General features: G+C 40.4%; 1 protein-coding gene and 1 pseudogene across 3 annotated transcripts in view; one reads left to right on the top strand and one right to left on the bottom strand.

Moving 5' to 3' along the window:
* The window catches only part of PEAK1 (pseudopodium enriched atypical kinase 1), a 306,357-nt gene that overhangs the window by 94,020 nt on the left and 190,481 nt on the right, over nt 1-21,856 (bottom strand). The window lies entirely within an intron of this gene.
* Nucleotides 16,190-16,657, top strand: LOC100963478 (annotated as a pseudogene).

Raw genomic sequence — 21,856 nt, 5'->3', positions numbered from 1 at the left:
ACTAAGGGTGGTGCCTGTGGCTCAAAGTAGGGTGCCGGCCCCATATACCAGAGGTGGTGGGTTCAAACCCAGCCCCAGCCAAAAATAAAAAAAAAAAAAAAAATCACCAAGTGGAAGAGAGTTCCCTCCCCCAAGAGAGCGGCTTGCTGTGTGCTTTCTACAAACAAGTGAGTGAATTCAGACCTCCTCTTATTTTATCCCATGGAAGAGAGCAGCTAAAACTGGAACTCCTTTTCTAGAGAGATCCCACCTGTGAGCCTAGGCAGTTGCCTGTCCAGCATAAAACTGAATATTCTACCTGCTTCTGAACTCCCAGTCCACCCCTCCACCCCCACTCTGAGGTCTAGAAGTCTGACCCCTGCAGAGTCCAGAGTGTTTGGCAATTCCTTGAGGTATGGGCATGGTGTGGGCAAGTCTGTGCTAAAGAGCAGCACAGTTATAAAGCAGGGTTTGCAGAGCAAGGGAATCAAGCAGGAGAGGGAGTAAAATGGCCCATGGTAGAGCGTGGTAGGGCTCACACCCTGGGTTGGATTTTGGAGAAACGCTTCACATTTCTCTTGGCAAGGAGAGGGAGCCAGGCCTCAACTTTGGGGGCAGCCATGGGGGGAGCAGAACTGGGACAGCAACACAGGCAGGGCACAGCTAGGACTGAGATGCAGACTCCCTGGGAGTGTACACCACTGCAGCACCTCCCAGTAGTGGGACAGAGGCTCAGCCTCTGTGAGCTCAAAATATACCTAGGGTAAGGTGACCAGATTTTAACAGTGGTAAAATGGGACACCGTTGGGGGTGGGGGTGGGGCCTGGGAAGCGGGGCCTGACAACAATGCAAACTTTGATAAGCAGTTCTTGATAATCAGCTCCCAACAATTATTTGTTATTATTAAAGTTTAACATTATACCTATATGGTCTGTCTAACAAGGGTACAAGTGAATTTTTCTAGAACTAGAGTATAAATGTTTTAACACAATAACTAAGTAAATGACACAAAGTCTATGTTAACCAGTTTGATGAAAATATTTCAAATTGTATATGAAAACACTACACTGTACCCCGTGTTTGCATTAATATAAAAAAAATAAAGTTTAACATTATAAAATTAACAAAAATAGTATAAAACACATATCCTGGTGAAATAGCCACATGGCACCAAAAAACCATATATTCCCTTCCTGTTCTCCCATGTTCCCTAGCTTGTTGCGCATTCTTTCCAAAAATCGGGCCTTTTATAAAACGCTGCAGGACGCAGGACAAATTGTTAAAAATCAGGACTGTCTGGTCACCTTACTCTAGAGAGGGGGGACTACTTGTTTGTTCCAGACAGTTTGGGTTCTTCTGAACTAATTGTCCTTGCCTAGAAGCAAGGGAGGGAGCTAGTCTCCTTCTGATACCTTGCCCAGGAGGGGAGTAGGGAGTTTACATTAGCCTTTTCATTTCCAAATGAAGTTACATTAACCTCTTCATTCCCAAATGGAGTTACAGTAACCTTTTCAGCAGCCATATATTCCCTTCCCATTCTCCCACTGTTCCCTAGCTTGTCATGCATTCTTTCCAAAAATCGGGACTTTTTTAAAATGCCGCAGGACATGGGACAAATTGTTCAAAATCAGGACTGTCCCACCAAAAGTGGGATGTCTGGTCACCTTAACCTATAGGTGTTTTCCCTGTGGCTAGGACAGAGATGCAGACTCCATCAGAGTATACACGGTGAAGGCACCTGCCCAGGGCAGGCCTGGAACAGAGTCACAGCCTCTGTGAGCTCAAAATACGCACGGCTCACTGTGGAGCATACCTGGGACAGAAACGCAAACTCCTCTCACTGCAGCAGCACCTACCTGCAGCATGGCAGGGCTGGGACTGAGTCACAACAGCTGTGAGTGCAAAATACATGTAGTGGCAGTATCTACCCCGACAGGTTGGGGTTGAGACAGGGACACTGACTTGGTGAGCGCAAAATATGTCCTATGGCAGTGCCCACCCATGGACAGCAGAGAACATACCCAGGGTCTGTTGCTGCTGCTGCCCTCCCCAAAAGCCATTAAGCATTAGAGAGAGCCGGGCTTCAGACCCACGAGGTTGCCCTCATGGCAGAGTACAGCACAGGAGGAGGCACTGATCCCCCTTGTCTTGGGCAAGCCCATATCCCTTTCACCTACCGAGGGGGGCCAGGCCACAGACCTGCAGAGTTACCAGAGGTGGGGCGAGCCTGTGGCAGGGAAGGAGGCACTAATTCCTCTAGCCTGACTCTGCATGGATGAGCCTTCCTGACCCCTTGACCACCAGAGAGAGCAAAACTCCAGATCTTGGGTTTCTGGGTCTGAGCTGCCTATGGAACCCTACCATCAGGTTGCTGGTCTCCGATCGCAGTTGAGCAGTGATTTGTATTGTCCAGGATAATTGGTTTTGGAATTATCAACTTGGGCTGTCCACCTGGGAACTTTCCAAGGTTGAACTGAGGTTGTGTTGAACTTGGAGGGACAAACGACTGCTGCAATAGGTACTGGGCAGGGGGAGATCTCAGTTACCTGTATCTCCCCCCAGCTGATACTTTAATCTCATTTTGTGACTCAAAAGGATTGGATAGAGGCTGGCTGACTACAGGTCAGAGCCAGCTAGCCCTATCACACCAATTTGGTCCTCAGAGTCTCTAGCTGCAGGTCTGAAAGGGACCTTTGTAAGGCTGTAAGGAAAAAGGCGAAAGACTTGTACAATCTGAAGAGAAACCAGAGTATGGCTGTAAGGAAAAAGCCACTAATCTCAGCTTTTTGGTAAAGGGCTGGTTAACTACAATTCCTAGAACCCCCAATTCAATCATACCCTACCAGTTTTTATACCCAAACAATGGAAAATAACCATGGGGGCGGAACCAGAGGAAGAAGTCTGACAACATGAATAATCAGGGTAAATCAGCTTCCCCAAGGAATGACAAAAGGGATACACCAGAAGATGCCATTCATAAGCAAATGGCCAAAAAGTCAGAAATAGAATTCAGAATATGGATGGCAAATAAGATGAATAAATTGGAGGAAAAGATGGATATTGAAATTCAAAAAGTTGTACAAAAGTTTTCTCAAGAAATAAATGAATTCAAAGACAAATTCACCAAGGATATGGCTATAAAGAGAAGGAGATAGCAAAGCTCAAAGAAATGAAAAAATTATTCAAGGAGCTCTGAAATACAGTAGAATCTCTCAGTAATAGAGTGGAATAGGCAGAAGAAAGGATCTCTGAAATTGAAGACAAAGATTTTGAACATGGCCAAAGAGGCAGACAGAGAGCAAAAACTGGTATTTCCCTGAGAGAGTTGTAGGACCACTCCAAAAGATCAAACATTCATCTTACAGGAATTCCTGAAAGAGAAGAGGATGGTCCTAAAGGCACAGATGCTCTACTCTAAAAGATTATGGAGGAGAATTTCCCAAGTATTGCAAGGGATACTGAAATTAAGATAGCAGACAGTTTCAGAACCCCAGCATGACTCAATCCAAATAAAGCATCTCTTAGACATATTGTAATTAACTTTGCAGAAGTTAAGAGGAAGGAGAAAATTCTGCAAGTAAGAACAGCATGATATACAAAGGGAGAAATATCAGAATGACTGCAGATCTCTCAGTAGAAACCTTCCAAGCCAGAAGAGGTTGGTTGTCAAACTTCAAGCTCCTAGAACAAAACAACTTCCAGTCTAGGATCCTATATCTAGCTAATCTAAGCTTCATCCATGATGGAGAAATCAAATACTTTACTGACATACACATGTTGAAGAAATTTGCCTAACTAAACCAGCCCTCCAGGATATTCTCAGTCCTATCCTCCACAATGATCAGCAGAATGGTCCATAGCCAAAGTAAACTTACCCAGAAACGTTTGAACAAAACTTCCACAGTAGGGAAAGGACTAAAAATATACACTAGACATTTGAAAAACATGATACCCAAAACATGCTTATCAAATTTTCTCAATTAATGTGAATGGCTTAAATTGTCCTCTAAACACACAGGTTGGCTGACTGGATATATAAACTCAAACCAGATATCTTTTGCATATAAGAGTCTCACTTTACCTTAAAGGATAAAAATAGACTCAAGGTGAAGGGATGGACATCTATAATTTAGGAATATGGAAATCAGAAAAAAGCAGGTGTTGCAATTTTATTCACATATACAATAGGCTTTAAACCAATAAAAGTAAGGAAAGAGGCTCAGTGCCTGTAGCTCAAGCAGTTAAGTTGCCAGCCACATACACCAGACTTGGCAGATTGGAATCCAGCCTGGGTCTGCCAAACAATAATGACAACTACAACCTAAAAATAGCTGGGCATTGTGGTGTGTGCCTGTAGTCCCAGCTACTTGGGAGGCTGAGGGAAAAGAATTGCTTGAGCCCAGGAGTTGGAGGTTGCTGTGAGCTGTAATGCCACGGCACTCTACCTAGGGTGACAGCTTGAGGCTCTGTCTCCAAAAAAAAAAAAAAAAAAAGGTAAGGAAAGATAAGTATGTTCATTTCGGTTTTTTTTTTCTTGCAGTTTTTGGGCAGGGCTGGGTTTGAAACCAACAGCTCTGGATTTTTGGGTCAGTGCCCTACTCCTTTGAGCCACAGGTGCTGCTCTGGATGTTCATTTCATATTTGTCAAGGGAAACACTCAACATGAAGAGATTTCAATTATTAACATTTATGTACCCAACTAGAATGCTCTGCAATTTAGAAAGGAAACCCAAACAGAAATGAATAATTTGATATCTTCCAGCACTATAATAGTTGGGAGATTTTAACATCCCCTGGTAGTTTTGGATAGATTTGAACAAACTAAACAAATAAACGTTGGACTTAAACTTGACCCTACAACAAATGGACTTAACAGTCATCTACAGAACATTTCATCCTAATAAAACTGAATACACATTCTTCTCATCAGCCCACAGATCATCCCCCAAAACTGATCATAGCTTAGGACACAAGTCTAACCTCAGAAAATTTAAAAGAACAGAAATTGTGCCTTGTATCTTCTCGGACCATCACAGTATAAAAGTTGAACTCAACAACAACAGTAATCTTTATACTCAAACGAAGACATGGAAACTAAATAATCCTATGCTGAATGATAGCTAGGTCAAGGACAAGATTAAAAAGGAAATCACCAAATTTTTGGAACAAAATGATACTGAAGACACAAATTATCAAAACCTGTGGGTACTGCACAGTCAGTCCCAGGAGGAAAATTTATAGCACTGGAAGCCTTGCTTAAGAAAACAGAAATAGGAATCAGCAACTTAATGGGACATCTCAAGCAAGTGGAAAAGAAAGAACATTCCAATCCCAGCAGAAGAAAGGAAATAACCAAAATTAGGGCAGCATTAGATAAAATTGAAAACAAAAAAACCATTCAGATGATCAGTAAAACAAAAAGTTGGCTTTTCGAAAAGATCAATAAAATTGACAATCCTTTAGCTAATCTAACCAGAAACAGAAAAGTAAAATCTCTAATATCATCAATCAGAAATGATAAAGGAGAAATAATAACACACACCTCAGAAATAAAAAAAATTGGAAGTAGAGGCAAGCTGGCTGATTGGAACCAGCTTTCCACAGAGGCTCCCATTCAGAAGGAGAGTTAAAGGCCAGAAGTTTAGCAAGTAAGCTCATGGTTTGGAGTTGAGCCAAGAGAGAAGGTTGAAGAACGCACATCAACCCTGCTGAGGTGAGGTGCGACCCTAAGGATACAAACAAAAGGTACAAAATCCATCGCCAAGCAGATGGGAGTCCCCTCCCCCTTGAGAAGGGCTTGCAGTATACCTTCTATAAACAAGTGAGCAGAGTTTAAACGTCCTCTCATTTTATCCCACAGGAGAGACCCTCTAAAAACCGGACCTCCTTCCCCTACTTAGGGTGCCATGGCACTCTCCTGCCAGGCATAAAACTGTATATATTCTCTACCCGCAATTCTGAACTCCCAGCACTCCCCTCCACTCTCACCCTGAGGTCTGGAAGCCTATCCCCCATGGAGTCCAGATTCTTGGGCATCTTCCCCAGAGATGTGGACAGGTTGTGTGCTGTTGCAGGTCTATGCTGATTCTATGGCACAGGAGTAAGGAAAAAACGGTGGACTGAAGGAACCGTACAGGGAAAGGGAGAGGTGGTACCCCCCAGCACAGAGCAGCAGTGGCAGCAGTGGGAACAATAGGGCTCACAGCCCTGGGGATATTTTGGACACTCCCTGTCTCTCTGGGCAACCAGAGAAAGCCAGGCATCTTCTCCAGTGGCAGACACTGGCAGAATATATCTGGGACAATAATCCAGACCCTGTGAGCAAAGGGTAGGCCTGAGGCGGTATCGGCTGAGAGGGAGAATTGAAGATATATGTGCAGAGATCGCATACTCCCAGGGCGGAGCTATGCCAAGACTGCTTAGTGAGCACATATAGAGATAGTATACTCCCAGGGCAGGGCTGCACCAGGACTGTTTAGTGAGCCTAAGAAACTTCCGGCCCTCATAGGGGATCATAGCTGAGACAAAGGTAGGCAGGAAACCGAAAGTTGAGTGTAAGCTCTAACCGACTCGCCCCAGCACAGACTGCAGAGGAAACAGAAACACTGTCTCCAGGCAGCAGCACAGACCGGGGCTGAGTAGCAGTTTCTGTGAACTCAAACAGTGCCTGGTCTGCGAGGGAATAGAGCCAGGACAGAATTACAAATTCTACGCAAATATAATTGTCAGCAACATCAATCGGGGTGGGGCTGGAACTGAGTGAACTACCCAGCTTCCATTAACCACCTGAGGTTGTCAAGCTTCAGCTTTCCCTGCCGGATGGTGGCAGAGTGCAGAGGCCTGGCTGAGGAGACATAAGATCTCTCTGTGACTCAGGCAGGCTCAACTCCCTGAAGCATCTGCTCATTGGAGGGAACTGGGTCATAGGCCTGCAGGGTTACCAGTGACTGGATGTGACAGAGGTGCAAGGTGGGGAAGGAGGCATCCACCTTCTCGGACTAATTCACTTGCTAGGGGTGGTGGTGGTGGTGGGGTCCTTCTAACTCCATGGAGCACCAGAAGGAGTCATACTCGAGCTGCCAGCAGACCCCTGCTATCTAGTTGCCAGAAACTTTTTGAACTCCCTCACTTGAGATCAGGTGCTAACTGGGACAACTGATTTGGATCTCTTGGATTGGACCAATCACCTGAGGACTATCCAAAGTGGTACCTTTGGTGTGTGGTTGTGGGAATGTTTGATTTTCCTTTTCCAGTTATTGCCTGTGGGGGGCAGGGTGACTTAATCACTGGTATAAAGGACTTAAATTTAAGGCATGAAACAATAAAAATCCTCAAAGAAAGTATAGGAAAAACACTGGAAGATATTGGCCTGGGGAAAGACTTCATAAAGAAGACTGCCATGGCAATTGCAACAACAACAAAAATAAACAAATGGGACTTAATTAAACTGAAAAGCTTCTGTACAGCTAAGAAGACAACAACCAAAGCAAATAGCCAACCTACAAAATGGGAAAGGATATTTGCATATTTTGAATCAGACAAAAGCTTGATAACTAGGATCTACAGAGAACTCAAATTAATCAACATGAAAAAAGCCAACAATTCCATATATCAATGGGCAATAGACATTAATAGAACCGTCTCTAAAGAAGACAGATGAATGGCTAACAAACATATGAAAAAATGCTCATCATCACTAATTATTAGAGAAATGCAAATCAAAACCACCCTGAGATACCATCTAACCCCCATGATGGCCCACATCATAAAATCTCAAAACTGCAGATGCTGGAAGGAAGTATGGAGAACCCTCAAAGAACTCAAGCTAGATCTCCCATTTGATCCTGCAATCCCATTACTGGGCATGTACCCAGAAAAAAAAATTCCTTTTATCATAAGGACACTTGCACTAGACTGTTTATTGCATTTGATCCTGCAATCCCATTACTGGGCATGTACCCAGAAAAAAAAATTCTATTTTACCATAAGGACATTTGCACAACTTATCACAGTTCAATTTACAATCACCAAAATGTGGAAACAGCCTACATACACACCAACCCAGGAATGGATTAATAATCTATGGTACATATATACCATGGAATACTATTCAGCTATTAAAAAAAATGGAGACTTTACAGCCTTTGTATTAACCTGGATGGAAGTGGAACACATTATTCTTAGTAAAGCATCACAAGAATGGAGAAGCATGAATCCTATGTAGTCCATTTTGATATGAGGACAATAAATGACAATTAATGACACGGTGGGGGTTGGGGAAAGGGAGAGCATAGAGAAGAAGAAGGAAGGAGGAGTGGGGAAGGGAATAGCAGAGAGAGGGAAGGAGCAAGCGGGTGAGGTCTTGGTGTGTGCCACACCTTTTAGGGGTAAGACACAACTGCAAGGAGGACTTTACTTAACAAATGCAATCAGTGAAACCTGGTTTCTTGTGCCCTCAATGAATCCCCAACAATAAATTAAAAAAAAAAAAAAAAGAATGTCAAGATATGGAACTTGGAAAAAATGAAGAGATAACAGATACTACACCAGAGAAATTAACAGATGACTTGATGAAGATGGGTGTTTCTTGACCAAGTGCCAGATGATGAGGAAGAAGACATTGAAGCAGTGCCAGAAAACAAACTGACATTAGACAATCTGGTGGAAGGATTCTGATTATTTAAGATTGTTTTGATTTCTTTTATGATATGGACTCCTTCATACAGGCAGTGAAACTAAAGCAAATGGTAAAATAAGAATTAGTACTGTATAGATCATTTTTAGGGAAATAAAAAAGCACAAAAGCCAGACAGAAATTACAATATACTTTTATAAAGTAATTTATGTGTGCCTGCCTCTCCTTCTACCTTCTCTACCTCTTCTGCCTCTGCCACCCGAGACAGCAGCACAGACATTAACATTAAGATTACAAGAATAATCCTTTTTATGGTGATGCACTTTCACTTACTGAATAGTAAATATATTTTCTTTACTTTATGATTCTCTTAAAAACATTTTTTCTCTTGTTTTCCTTTATTATAAGAATATAACAATACATATACATATACAACATATGTGTTAATGTGACTTTGTGCTATTGATAGAGCTTCTGGTCAACCGTAGGCTATTAGTAGTTAAGTTTGGGGCGGTCAAAAGTTAAACATGAATTTTTGACTATGTTGCAGGGATCAGTGCCCCAATGGTCTGTGTTCAAAGGTTAATTATATACTCAATTTTTTTTTGAGACAGAGTCTCACTCTGTTGCCCCAGGCAAGAGTGCTATGGCATCAGTCTAGCTCACAGCAACCTCAAAATCTTGGGTTCAAGTGATCTTCCTGCCTCAGCCTCCAAGTAGGTGGTACTATAGGCATGTACAACATCACCTAGCTAATTTTTCTATTTTTAGTAGAGATGGGTCTGACTCTTACTCAGGCTGGTCTTGAACACCTGAGCTCAAGCGATCCTCCTGTGTAGGCCTCCTAGAATGCTAGGATTATAGATGTGAGCCAACCAGGCATGGCTTAATTCTATATCCTGAAATCTGCTACTCAAAGTAAGGTCTGTGGCCCCAGACCTACTGAATCAGAATCTACATTTTATAAGATACTCAGGTATTTTATAAGCAAATTGAAGTTTAAGAAGTCCTCTATTAAAAAACAGTAGGTAAGTAAGCGTAAGACCCATATACTTACTACTTCTAATTGTGAATATGGCACAGCAGCTTCACTTTTTACAACTTGAATAGAAGTTTAAGTTGACTTAAAAAAGTCCCCTCACAGCCAGATGCAGTGGTTCATGCCCCTAATCCTAGGCTTTTGAGAGGCCAGGAGTTTGAGACCTGACTGAACCAGAGCAAGAGCCCATCACTATAAAATAAAACACAGAAAAATTAGCCAGGCAGGGTGATGCACACCTATAGTCCCAGCTACTTGGGAGGCTGAGGCAAGGAGATTGCTCAAGATTAGGAGTTTGAGACTGCAGTGAGGTATGAAGACGCCATTGCACTTTAGCCCAGGAAACAGAACTGTCCCAAAGGAAAAAAAAATGTGTGCTTATTTCAGAACCATTGGTCAGAAGATTAGAGGGCAGTAGATATAACTGAATGAAAGGCGTACTCAACAGAATCTTCAATGTTAACAGTTGATTGTTTCATGTTTGAAAGGTCTTCCAGTAAGGTCAAATGTGTTTCGTGTCATTCTGCTTAGTACAGAAATGGTTCAATTTCTTCTTTTTATACTTTTCCTTCTAATTGACTTTCGATATGTATAGACTCATACTTTACTATTACTTACTGCTGAGGTAAAATATATTTTACAAATTCCATTACAAATACCATTAATTGTGAAGATGTGCAGGATTTGGAGTTAAGACAGGTCTGAGTTCTTATAGAAACTCCACTACTTTCCAATTCTATATGCTTGGGCCTTTGTTTCCTCATCTCTAAATTGTAGAAGATGTTGCCTACCTTATAGGGTTGCTAAGAGGATTAGAGGAGGTCACAAATACAAAAGTTCCAGCCCAGTGACTATACTATCTAGATACTAACAAATGTTCAGCATTTCCCCTTAGGTTTACATGTCTTACACTAAATGTGTCAAGTTCAATATAAGCAATTCAAGATTACTGTTACTGATTTCAGGGAACAGACTTTTTTTTTAAGAGACAGAATCTCACTTTATTGCTCTGAGTAGAGTGCCGTGGCGTCATAGCTCATAGCAACCTCCAACTCCTGGGCTTAGGCAATTCTCTTGCCTCAGCCTCCCAAGCAGCTGGGACTACAGGTGCCCGCCACAACACTTGGCTATTTTTTGTTGCAGGTTGGCTGGGGCTGGGTTCGAACCTGCCTCCCTTGGCATGTGGGGCTGGCACCCTACCCACTGAACCATAGGCGCTGCCCTGATTTTTAAAGAGAGATCACACCACTGTCTTTTGAAGCGTAAGACCCATATACTTACTACTTATTAACCCCAGATTATTATATAAATTGATAAGCCTTTGTGTCTTAATACCACAATTTCTCCATTTTCAGACATCACCTTTTTTCTTTTTCTTTTTTTTTTTTTTTGTTTGTTTGTTTGTTTGTTTGAGACGGAGCCTCAAGCTATCCCCCTGGGTAGAGTGCCATGGCATCACGCTCACAGCAACCTCCAACTCCTGGGCTCAAGCGAGTCTCCTGCCTCTGCCTCCCAAGTAGCTGGGACTACAGGCGCCCGCCACAACGCCTGGCCATTTTTTGGTTGCAGCCGTCATTGTTGTTTGGCGGGCCCAGGCTGGGGATTCAAACCCGCCACCTTAGGTGTATGTGGCTGGCGCCTTAGCTGCTTGAGCCACAGGCGCCGAGCCGACATCACCTTTTTTCAAAAAGAAATGATCATTTCATTCTCCCTTTGGTAAGGCTCTTTCTAATATTGAAAATACTGCATGGAGTCTAGCATATTCCAAATCTTATCTTTTCATCTTTTTGGTATATAATTTAGAAAAAGCTAATTCTGAGTCTGTTTTTATATTAATATATTCATGGCCACATTCCAAGGAATTTCAGTTACCTTGGATATAGCCTTAGCTAGAGGCATAAATGACTAATTCAAAATTGTATCTTTAAGACAGAAGTAGAAGTAGAATCTCTAACACTGTGTTAGATGTCATACTTACACCACACTGGTTTCCTTTGTGTATCTGATTCATTTGCTTTTTGTCAAATTTCATATCTATTTTAGACTATAATACTGTTCCAAATCAAGCTAAGCTTTAATATCAGTGCAGTCTTTTGGTTAAAGCTGCCTATAATTGAAGAGTGGGTGCTGTGACCTTTTTCATACAGTTTCAAATTTAGCTATTTACATCTTCCATGTTTAAAAAGCACCATGTTTTCTGTTTTTCTGCCTGTATTTATAGGTTATTGATTAATTGCGTTCTTTAGAATTTAGCATCAGGTTATTTTTCAGGCCCCTGAACAACACGGGGGGTTAGGGCATCGATCCACCATGAAGGTGCAAATCCACATATAACTTTTGAGTCCCCTAAAACTTAACTACTAATAGGCTATTGTTGACTGTAAGCCTTACTGATAACATTAACATATTTTGTATGTGTATCATATACTGTATTCTCCCAGTAAAGTAATAGAGAAAAGAAAATGTTATTAAGAAAATCATAAGGAAGAAGAAATATATTACTATTTAGTGTTCATTAAGTGAAAGTGGATCATCATAAGGGTTTCATCTTTGTTGTCCTCCTCCTGCTGAGAAGGCTGAGGTGAAGGCAGAGGAGGGATTGGTCCTGCTGCTTTAGGGTGGCAGAGGTAGAAGAGATAGAGAAGGTGGAAGGGGAGGCAGGAAAGGCAGGCATACTTAGCATAACTTTTATTGAAACAATCTGTTGTTCAGGTTTCAACTGTATACAATACATGAGATTGATGAAAATCTGGGAAACAGAAGCTGTAAAAGTTAAGTAATCATTTAAACTGTTCCTTGGATATGTTGCTAACGCAGAACACAATGATATTTATTCTCATACTACTAGCATAATCTATGGAATTAAAATCAAGAGCATGACTCAGAAAAATGAATACAATTTTGACAAAGAAAAAAGCTGAAGGACTGATATTATCTAACTTCAAAAGACTTAGTATACAGCTACAATTATCAGACACCGTGGTATCGGCATTAGAGCAAATAGATCAATGGGACAGAACAGAAAGCCCAGAAACAGACTCATACAAATTCAGTCAATTGATCTTTAACAAAGGAGCAAAGGCAATTTAGTGCAGAAAGGATAGTCTTTTTCATTAATGTACTGGAAAAAATATATATACATAAACTATATGTATGTGTATATACCCAGAAATTATACCCTTCATAAAAATTAACTTATAATGAGCCAAACACCTTAATGTAAAACACAAAACAATAAAATTCCTAAAAGATAACATAAGAAAAAAATCTAGATGACATTGGGTTTGGTAATTACTTTTTAGTTTGACACCAAAGGCATAATCCATGACAGAAAGAACTGGTAAGTTGAACTTCAAAACTTCTGCTCTGGCTCAGCGCCTATAGCTCAACCGGCTAAGGCGCCAGCCACGTACACCTAAGGTGGTGGGTTCAAATCCCCAGCCCGGACCTGCGAAACAACAATGACGGCTGCAACCAAAAAAAAAAAAAAATAGCCGGGCGTTGTGGCGGGTGCCTGTGGTCCCAGCTACTTGGGAGGCGGAGGCAGGAGACTCGATTGAGCCCAGGAGTTGGAGGTTGCTGTGAGCTGTAATGCCACGGCACTCTACCCAGGGGGACAGCTTGAGGCTCTGTCTCCAAAAAAAAAAAAAAAAAAAAAAAAACTTCTGCTCTGCAAAAGACACTATGACAAGAATTAGAACACAAACCACAAAGAGATAGAAAATGTTTGCAAAAGACATGTCTGAAAAAAGACTGTTATCCAACATATTCGAAGAACATTTAACTCTCAACAATAAGAAAACAAACAACTGGATTAAAAAAATATGCAAAAGAGCTGGGCATGGGTGGCTCACACCTGTAATCCTAGCACAGTGGGAGGCTGAGGTGGGAGAAGCCTTGGAGCTCAGGAGGTTGAGACCAGCAAGAGACTCCGTCTCTATTAAAAATAGAAAAATTAGATGGGTGTTGCAACAAGTGCTTATAGTCCTTGCTACTCAGCAGGAGGATTACTTGAGCCCAGGAGGTTGAGGTTGCTGTGAGTTAGACTGACAACATGGCACTCTAGCCTGGGGCAACATAGTATAAAAAAATATGCAGAAGATAGGAAGAAACAGATAAAGAAGATATACAAATAGCAAATAAGAAGATGCTCCCTATCATTAGGGAATTACAAATTAAAACGGTAAGATACCACTACATACCTATTAGAATGGACAAAATCCAAAGTATTGACAAAACTAAAAGCTGGCAAGGATGTGAAACAACAAAAATTCTGATTCATTGTTTCTGGGAATACAAAACAGTATAGACACTTTGGAAGACAGTCTGGCAGTTTCTTGAAAAATTAAACATAACTCTTACTATAAAATCCAGTAATCCTTGGTATTACCTCAAGGGAGCTGAAAACTTACATCCAAACAAAACTAGCACAAATGTTTACACTAGTTTTATTCATAATTGCCCAAACTTGAAGGAACCAAAGTGAATAGATAAACTGTAGTATACCTGTAATACAATGGAGCGTCACCCAATGAAAAACATGAATTATTAAGGCAAGAAAAGACATTGGAAGAACTTTAGATGCACATTATTAAGTGGAAGAAGCCAATCAATCTGAAAGGGCTACAATTCAGGGAGGTCCAAACCTTTTTTCTTTTTTGCCACACATTGGAAAAATAAAGAGTTGTTTTGGGCCCCATAGTAAATACACAAACACTAAGGAAAGTTAATTAGCAAAGAAAAGGTTCAACATACTTTTTTTGTGATATGTGACACCAGAGAGAAGCAAAAAAGTCCTCACAATCATGCAGCCCACAGCCTTAGGTTGGATACCTTGGGATACACATTGTATGATTCTAACTACATGACATTAGTTAGAACAGAATTTGTAGACAATAAAAAGACCAGTATTTTCCAGAGTTTAGGGGACAAGGGGGAATAAATAGATGAAGAAGAAGGAATAAATGGAGAGGGAAAATTTTTAAGGCAGTGAAACTATTTTGTATGATACTATAATGGTGGACACATTACACATCTGTTGTAACTCATAGAATGTACAACACAAAGAGTAAACCCTAATATAAATTACTGATTGATTAAATATTGAGCTCAGAAATTAGAGAAGGAATATGGTGGTTATCAAAAAGTATAGAAATTATGTGATTTAATAAAGTTGAGTGGGATTTTGTAATGAGTCAGACTTGTGTTTAAAACCCAGCTACTGCTTAAAAGCTGTATAGGATTAGACAAAGAGTAGTAACTTCAATCCCCAATCTTGTCATTTGTTAAAATGATGATACCTCCTGCCCCTCAAGGTTGTTGTATGAATTAGAGATGTGACTTACATAATAGTATTAGAAGCACAGTGAATACTGGCTATCGGAATAAAAGCAATAGACTAAAGTTGATGGGCAGAGGCACAGCAGAGCTTGCTTGCTTCATGTTGAATTTTCTTACCAACTCTGTTTAAAGTTGAGGGCACTGTTTTTCAACCTTTTTATCTCACAGCACACTTGAACCTATAATTAAACATCCTCAGCACATTAAAATTATGTTGATTATTGAGTCTAAACATTAGCCAAGAGATTTTTCAAAAGTACCTGAATGAAGTTAAGAAACTATATCCATTGTATCCTGAGTTTATTTCTTTATCTTTCAGGAAAAAAATGTCTTTTATACCAGAAACTATCAAACAAGCTAACAGATGGCGAGGGCATTGAATCCAGTCTAACTTGGGTTGAATTCAAGTTTGATTATCTGGAGACATGAAAGCAATATACCTATATTAGCTTCAAATGCCTAACACTGATAAAAAATAGTATGGAAGCCTGATCCAGGAGAAAGCTTTCTGGGACTTAAGATCCCTCCAGACTAACTAGTTACAAAACTCTAGCAAAGTCACAGATTCCTTCTGCCTCAGAATTTTTTTTCTGCACAACAGGAAAAAAGTTCTTCTTTCTACAACATGCTGAGAGGAGAAAATGGAATATTTTAAAACTATTTTCCTCATTGGGTATGGTAGGCAGAAAAACAGACACCCAAGGATGTCCACATTCAAATCCCCACAACCTGTTAAGTTATTTCCTTATATGGATTCTCCCTGAGAGTCTTCAGAAGGAATGGAGCCCTGCTGAATCCTTGACTCTAGCCCAGTGAAGCTCATTTCATATTTCTTACCTCTAGAACTCTAAGACGGTAAATTATATTTTTTAAAAACATTAAGTTTATAGCCATTTGTTATAAGACAAATAGGAAATTAATACCTGAATTAAATATTAGCTTGGACACTTTCCCTTAGGCATTAACAACAACAACTACCAGATCAAATAGGATAGTTAAGTGCTGTTATATTTTTTCTTATGTTATATAAGGCAATTTAATGCAATTATTTTTACAAAACCCACATTCCACTTGTAGTTTTCAAAGACACAACACATGAACATTAAAACATCTATCACTGGCCAATACCCCGGTGGAGATGCTGAGGTCAACATCAGATTTGAAATATTTAAAGTGGATATAAAACCATTTCAGCAATGCAGACAATTCAGTGTGTTGTGGTAGGTGATGGTACTGTTGGTAAAACATGTCTCCTGATATCCTACACAATGAACAAATTTCCATCTGAATATGTTCCAACTGTTTTTGACAACTATGCAGTCACAGTTACGATTGGTGGAGAGCCATATACTCTTGGACTTTTTGATACTGTAGGGCAAGAGGATTATGACAGACTATGCCCGCTGAGTTATCCACAAATAGATGTATTTCTTGTCTGCTTTTCACTGGTCTCTTCGTCCTCATCATTTGAAAATGAGATAACTCATCATTGTCCAAAGACTCCTTTCTTGCTTGTTGGGACTCAAATTTATCTCAGAGATGATCCTTCTACTATCGCGAAACTTGCCAGGAACAAACAGAAACCTATCACACCAGAGACTGCTGAAAAGCTGGCCTATGACCTGAAGGCTGTCAAGTATGTGGAGTGTTCTGCACTTACATAGAAAGGCCTAAAGAATGTATTTGATGAAGCAATAGTGGCTACCCTGGAACCTCCAGAACCGAAGAAGAGCCGCAGGTGTGTGCTGCTATGAACATCTCTCCAGAGCCCTTTCTGCACAGCTGGTGTCGGCATCATACTAAAAGCAATGTTTAAATCAAACTAAAGATTAAAAATTAAAATTCATTTTTGCAATGATGACAATGATGCACCTACCCACATGTACTTGTGTCAGACAAGGCCCCTAGGTATGCTTCCCCCTTTCCCCTCTCAGTACTAGTTAATTTTGAGTAATTGTGTATTGTCAGAAAAGTGATCAGTACTAGTTTCTGTTTTGTTTTGTTTTTTTAAGACAAGGCATGCTTGCGATGACTCTGTAACAGACTAATTTGAATTGTTGAAGCTGCTCCCTGGTTCCACTCTAGAGAGTAATCTGGGACATCTTAGTGTTTTTTTTTTTCTCTCTGTTTTTGGGGGGAGTGTGTGGGGGGTTTGTTTTTTAGTCTTGTTTTTTTAATTCATTAACCAGTGGACAGCCTAAGGGGAGGAGGATGGATTGATTCCACATTCTACTTTTTAGATCTAGTGTAAAAAACACGTTCCCCATCTAGTGCTCTTAGGATGGAGTATAGTAAATGCCTCATTTAATAACATACTCCTTTTTGAAAGCAGCCTTTTCTCTCCACCCTTGAGTAGATCTAGTATTTTGATGAAACTCATTCATGAAAGTGGGTGGAACCTGTCTTGCTCCTCCTCTTTTCTAAGATGCACTATATATGTGACTGTGACTTTCAAGGAAATTTGTTTGCCATTTGCTGATTTTTTTTGGAAGTTAATTTCTAACTTCTTTCACTGATAAATGAAGAAAAGTACTGCAACTTTGAAATTCACCAAATGTATTGAGTTCATAATTAAAGAAAGTTTTTTTTCCTGTCAGTCATTGTCTTACATGCTTAGCATAGACTTGCAACTCAGTAGTATATAATATTGTGTTCCTGGACCACAGCTGAAGACCTAGCATGTAGGGGGGATACAAGGGGTGGTGCTAGAAGACAGATGTCTATGGAATGGTTCACATCCTTTCAGTGTTGTGAGGGTGGAGGCTGGGGTTGGGTGGGGGTGGGGAGAACACTTAACAACATGGGGACCAGTCAGGGGAATCCCCTTATTTCTGTTTTGCATATGAGGAACCCTACAGCAGCCAGATGAGGCTCTCTAGTTTAATAAAAAAATTATTGAAAGAGTCTTATAAAGACTCTTCATAAGTGTTAATAGGGATTTTATCAGCTTATTTTGGTTTCCAATTTTTAAAAATGTTTAGGTAATCTTTTCCACCTTCCCAAAATCCTAATTCTTGTAGATTTGTTAGTGTTGAACCAATGCTTTCTCATGTCTCAATTCTTTGTATATGCATTCTTTTCAGATGTATTAAACAAACAACCCCCCCCCCCAAATCTATCACTAAAGTTACTGGTAACATATCTGTGCATAAGTCATTGGCTTGTTTTCTTAGATTATAAGGTTGAAGGTTTTTAGATCTGAAAGTTCCAAAGGGAAGAAGCAATGTTTTTCTTTCCTTACCAAAAATGTAATTTTGGTTTTAAACTCAAGTCATACCCAGTATAAAGTGAAGATTCTGTATTGATTTTGATCTTAGATTTCTTTATTCTTTAGTAAAAAGTTTCATTTAAACCAGGCAACTTGATAAGTAAAGACAGAATTTAAAATAGAAAGCAGATTACTATAGTCTCACCTCTTTATTTTACTAAAAAAGAGTAATTCACAAGGAAGATAAATGATTTCATTAGTTACCAATATTTAGCTAGTTCATGTCAGGGATGGATTACTTCCAGGGTTTTCTACTTCTAGATCTGTGCTACTTTGCTACAGTAGGGGTTAGCAAACTATGGGCCATGGGTAAACTTTGGTCTGTCACCTGTTTTTGTAAATAAAGTTTTATTAGAACACAAGCACACCCATCCATTTACATATTGTCTATTGCTGCTTTCATGGCATAAAGGCACAGCTAAGCAGCTGCAACAGAGACTATGGCCTGCAAAGCTTCAAGTATTTATGAGTGATCCTTATACAGGAAGTTTGCTGTCTCTACTGTCACAGCATATTACTTCTCACAGTATACAGTAGTTCTCAACCTGTGGGTCGCGATGCATAGAACTGTATTAAAGGGCTGTGGCATTAGGAAGGTTGAGAACCACTGGTAGAAGCTTAATTTATCTTAAAAAATGTTTCAAGACAATAGTTTTTTTTTTTTTTTTTGAGAGACAGTATCACTCTGTTGCCCGAAGCTAGATGCTGTACTATCAGCCTAGCTCATAGCAACCTCAAACTCCTGTGTTCGAGTGACCCTTCTGTCTCAGTCTCCCAAGTAGCTGGGACTATAAGCACCTGCCACAATGCTTGGCTATATTTTTCTATTTTTAGTAGAGATAGAGGTCTCGCTCTTATTCAGGCTGGTCTTGAACTGCTGAGCTCAAGCAATTCTCCTTCCTCATCCTCCCAGACAGCTCCCATTACAGGCATGAGCCACTGTGTCCAGCCTCACCTCAAGACAACAGACTTTTTTTTTTTTTTTTGAGACAGAGCCTCAAGCTGTCCCCCTGGGTAGAGTGCTGTGGCATTACAGCTCACAGCAACCTCCAACTCCTGGGCTCAAGTGAGTCTCCTGCCTCCGCCTCCCAAGTAGCTGGGATCACAGGCGCCTGCCACAACGCCCAGCTATTTTTTGGTTGCAGCCATCATTGTTGTTTGGCGGGTCCGGGCTGGATTTGAACCCGCCACCTTAGGTGTACGTGGCTGGCGCCTTAGCTGGTTGAGCTATAGGCGCCAAGCCAAGACAACAGATTTTTAAAATAAACTTTTAGGTAGCACCCATAGCTCAGTGGGTAGGATACCAGTCACATACACTGAGGCTGGCAGGTTTGAATCTAGCCCAGACCAGATAAAACAAAAATGACAACTGCAACAACAACAACAAAATTAGCCAGGCATTGTGGCGGGCACTTGTAGTCCCAGCTACTTAGGAGGCTGAGGCAAGAGAATCACTTAAGTCCAGGAGTTTGAGGTTGCTGTGAGCTGTGATGACACAGCACTCTATCCAGGGCGACAGCTTGAGGGGGACAACTCTGTCTTTTTTTTTTTGACCGGGGCTGGGTTTGAACCCACCACGTCTGGCATATGGGGCCGGTGCCCTACTCCTTTGAGCCACAGGCGTCACCCAGACAACTCTGTCTTAAAAAAATAAAATAAAATAAACTTTCAGCAAAGTTTTAAGAATGTTACACAAATAAAGGAATACTATGGCTTGATGTACTATATAATATTGAATGTGGATGAAATTCTGGGTAGTGTAGGGTCTATGGCTCCACTGAGATACCATGGAGGTGAGTTCAATTCTGAATAAATAATGTTAATTTAATTAACAGCAAAATTACTAATCTCAGCATACAAATCAGAAGCAAAATAAAATAATGACTATTTCTATATTAATTCAGTAGAAATTACTTAAACATGTTTGACCATAATTTATATTCAAAAAAGCATATTAAAAACAATGCAAGGCTGAGGCGGGAGGATCTCTTAAAGCCAGGAGTTTGAGATGAGCCTGAGGAAGAGCGAGACTCCATTTCTATTAAAAATAGAAAAAATTAGCTAGGCATGGTGGTGCATATCTATAGTCCCAGCTACTTTGGAGACTGAGGCAGAAGGTTTGCTTGAACCCAGGAGGTGGAGGTTATAGTAAGTGACAATGACATCACTGCACTCTAGCTGGGGTGACAGAGTGAGATTCTGTCTCAAAAAACCCCCCAAACCAATCACCTAACAAAAAAATTGACTATTTTCATTTTTTTTAGAATTTTTTTCTTCTCTACTATTTTCAGGAAACATTTATTCATTAATATTTATTGAGTTCTTCATCCTAGCAGATTATATACATTTTTACAAGACTTGTACCTATGTATTCTTAGGATTAAGTGTGGAAAAGAATGAATAATTACTAAGTGTGAAGATGATCCAGGAACGAAAATGTACAATCACTCAATTTTCTTTTTTTTTTTTTTTTGAGACAGAGCCTCAAGCTGTCCCCCTGGGTAGAGTGCCGTGGCATTACAGCTCACAGCAACCTCCAACTCCTGGGCTCAAGCGAGTCTCCTGCCTCTGCCTCCCAAGTAGCTGGGACCACAGGCGCCTGCCACAACGCCCGGCTATTTTTTGGTTGCAGCCGTCATTGTTGTTTGGCGGGTCCGGGCTGGGGATTCGAACCCGCCACCTTAGGTGTACGTGGCTGGCGCCTTAGCCGGTTGAGCTATAGGCGCCGAGCCAATCACTCAATTTTCAAAATGAGCTTATGAAGAAAGATTTCTCGTTCCCATCTTTATAGATGAAGAAATGGATTCTGGGTAAATGAGCATTTCCTCCAAGCTTACACTATTAGAGCCATTAACTGGCTAAGCTGGGATGTCAGCCTAGGATTTTCAGTCTCCAGTGTTCTCTTTTCATTGTTCTTTCTACTTTATAATGTTTCCAGATTCAATAATTTTTTTAGTGTTATTTGGTAGAGAACTGTGGATCCTGGCTATCTGTTCAAGTCCTTTGGATTTAAAATTCCTTTTGAGAAAATAAAAAACTAGCTTTTCTTACAGGCCTTTTCCATGGGGAAGTAGAATAGCCCTAATTTTGGGCAAAATGATACACTGGGCTCCTTAATTTCTTTTTATAAATGTCAATTCAGCTATTTATAAAATTCTAACATCTATATAAAGCATACAGACCTTCTCAGAACTCAACAATACAGACATATCAGAGACTCATAAGAGAATTTAATTAAAAAATATTCAATTCATTTTTTTCTATAAGTTTGCTTGCTCCTATTCAACAGAGTCCAAACAAGGGACCTCTTATTTATCTGCTCCTTTCACTAAACTCTACACTTGTTTGTAGATCATCTGTCAGCCTTGAACCAGGACAATGTTATCTCAAGAGTCCTGTGAAAAGGTCAATAACGAATTCAGATTTAATGTTATGAGCCTGGCTTTTTAGAAAAAATAGTATGAGAAACATCTAATAAGAGAACATTTCTAGCTCTTTTTGCAAAACTCCAGCCCGAGTTATTTTAATTATTATACCCAATGCCCTTCATATAAAGATCAGTGTGATACCTCCTAGAGTTCAGTCTTAGTCAATT

This window comes from Otolemur garnettii, unplaced genomic scaffold (genome assembly GCF_000181295.1).
Source record: "Otolemur garnettii isolate 467f Iridium unplaced genomic scaffold, OtoGar3 scaffold00011, whole genome shotgun sequence".
Classification (NCBI taxonomy): Eukaryota; Metazoa; Chordata; class Mammalia; order Primates; family Galagidae; genus Otolemur; species Otolemur garnettii.
Note: the sequence above shows the minus strand (reverse complement) of the source record. Positions and strands in the feature narration are given on the sequence as shown.